The sequence below is a fragment of the Schistocerca piceifrons genome, chromosome 3 (genome assembly GCF_021461385.2).
Source record: "Schistocerca piceifrons isolate TAMUIC-IGC-003096 chromosome 3, iqSchPice1.1, whole genome shotgun sequence".
Classification (NCBI taxonomy): Eukaryota; Metazoa; Arthropoda; class Insecta; order Orthoptera; family Acrididae; genus Schistocerca; species Schistocerca piceifrons.
This window is the reverse complement of record NC_060140.1, coordinates 507,810,375-507,812,614: the sequence shown is the minus strand read 5'-3', so window position 1 is coordinate 507,812,614 and position 2,240 is coordinate 507,810,375. Positions and strand designations below refer to the sequence as shown.

Here is a 2,240-nt window from a genome sequence, read left to right as displayed (position 1 = left end):
GTCAGCAGCCTCACGACTGTTTTGCATATGCATTGTTGTGTTGCAAATGTGCCTCGTCAAGCAGGTTAGTTCCGTTATCACCGCAAGCGAAACGCTTTAGAAGCTCCATACCAGCTCCACAGTAATTATACCCCAGAACAAGCAATTCAGCTGGAAGTTAGCTGAAAATACCAGCGCCACTTGTAATTTGACTGCTACTGTATATGTTACGGAACTGTGCTGGTTGTACTCTGTGCGTCCCATTATATATCAAATCGTCAGCGTCGTGTTTTGTGTTGCTGGAAAACCAAGCCATTCAACTAGTGCTCTCTTCCCTCAATGTATTATCTCATGCTCTATGAGAAATGCATGTGGTTCTGAGTTGTTCAGCATTTCCACTGTGTAAAAGCATCCTGAAATTTCAGTGCCGCTGCTATCCTTTATGGTGTAAGTTGGGGGATTCGTTCTCTGCACTTTTTAAACTGTGAATATCTCACTCAACCAGGTTGAGAGATATGGCTTCTCAAATGCTGTTTTTTGTTTTAAGATATGTAGCAAATCATGCACATTAAATTTATGTCTACATGGATCCAGCATTTTAATATGATAGTATACCATCTCCCTGAGGCCTTTATCAACAACGTCGAGTGGTCTCGGTTTTATTGTGCTTTGTTTGGCTCAATTATACTGTGAAATTATTTCTGGGAGGATATCTGTCTGTTAGCATGAGCTGCAAAGATTAAAGTGCATCTACATTTGACCTTTTGTTGTTCTATTCAGACATTCCACGACATTCACCCTCACGTGGGTGAATGTCGAGTAGTGATGTATTCCATACCGCTACATCACAATGTTGAAATACCTATTGTAAAACTCTCCAATGTAATCAGTTTGGAGGTTGTCCAGGCATCAGTTAGTCCCTGTCTGCAAGAAACACTCGAACACCTCCACGATATCCCTCTCCGTTTTTGTTTTAACAGTTAATATCCAGGGAAATTTGGAGTATGCATTAATAATCATTAAAATATATATGAATCCATTATCTGAAGGTGAATATGCTTGCATATCTAGAAGATCAGTCTGCCGTAAGTCATCCAAACCTTTATCATAACATACCTTCAGGGATATTTTTTGCATACTGGTTTCTACAGATGTCAAACTACTGTCTCCATAATGTGAGTTTCACTCTGCAGCGGAGTGTGCGCTGATATGAAAATTCCTGGCAGATTAGAACTGTGTGCGGACCGAGACTCGAACTCGGGACCTTTGCTTTTCGCGGGCAAGTGCTCTACCAACTGAGCTACCCAAGCACGACTCACGCCCCGTCCTCACAGCTTTACTTCTGCTAGTACATCGTCTCCTACCTTCCAAACTTAACAGAAGCTCTCCCGCAGGAGAGTAATTGATGGAAAGTCATTGAGTGAAGCAGAATTGATTTCTGTCGTTCCCCAAGGTAGTGTTCTAGACCTTATGCTGTTCCTTATCCACATAGACGATTTATTAGACAATCTTAGCATCTGACTTAGGTCGATGATGCTGTCGTTTATGAACCAGTAAAGTCATCAGAAGATCAGAACAAATTGCAAAATGATTTAGGAAAGCTATCTGTATGGTGCAAAAATTGGCAGTTGACCTTAAATAACGAAAAGTGCGAGGTCATCAACATGAGTGGTAAAAGGAATCCGTTAAACTTTAGTTACAAGATAAATCAGTCAAATCTGAAAACCGTAAATTCACCTAAATACCTACGAATTATAATTATGAACAACTTAAACTGGAAGGAATACACAGAAAATATTGTGGAGAGGGCTAGCAAAAGACTGCGTTTTATTGGCAGGACGCTTAGAAAATGTAACAGATCTACTAAAGAGACAGCCAGCGCTATATTTCTCCGTCCTCTTTCATAATACAGCTGCGCAGCTCAGGGTCCATGCCATATAGGATTGATGGAGTACATCGAAAAAATTCAAAGGAGGACAGAACGTTTTGTACTATCGCGAAATAGGGGAGAGGGTCTCACTGAAATGACACAGGATTTTGTGTGGACATCATTAAAACAAAGGCGTTTTTCGCTGTGGCAGAATCTTCTGACAAAATTTCAATCATTGACTTTCTCCTCCCAACGCAAAAATATTCTGTTTGACGCCGGCTTCATAGGGAGAAATGACCATCATAATAAAGTAAGGTAAACCTAAGCTCACTCAGAAAGATAATTATTGTGAAGGTGGTTCGATGAACCTCTGCCAGGCACTTAAAAGTGA

The 2,240-nt window shown here is 40.7% G+C and overlaps 1 non-coding gene across 1 annotated transcript; it reads right to left on the bottom strand.

Moving 5' to 3' along the window:
• Positions 1 to 1,215: 1,215 nt before the first annotated feature.
• On the bottom strand, positions 1,216 to 1,291 carry Trnar-gcg. Its single transcript has one exon. It is a non-coding gene; the product is annotated as a tRNA-Arg (tRNA).
• Positions 1,292 to 2,240: the final 949 nt, after the last annotated feature.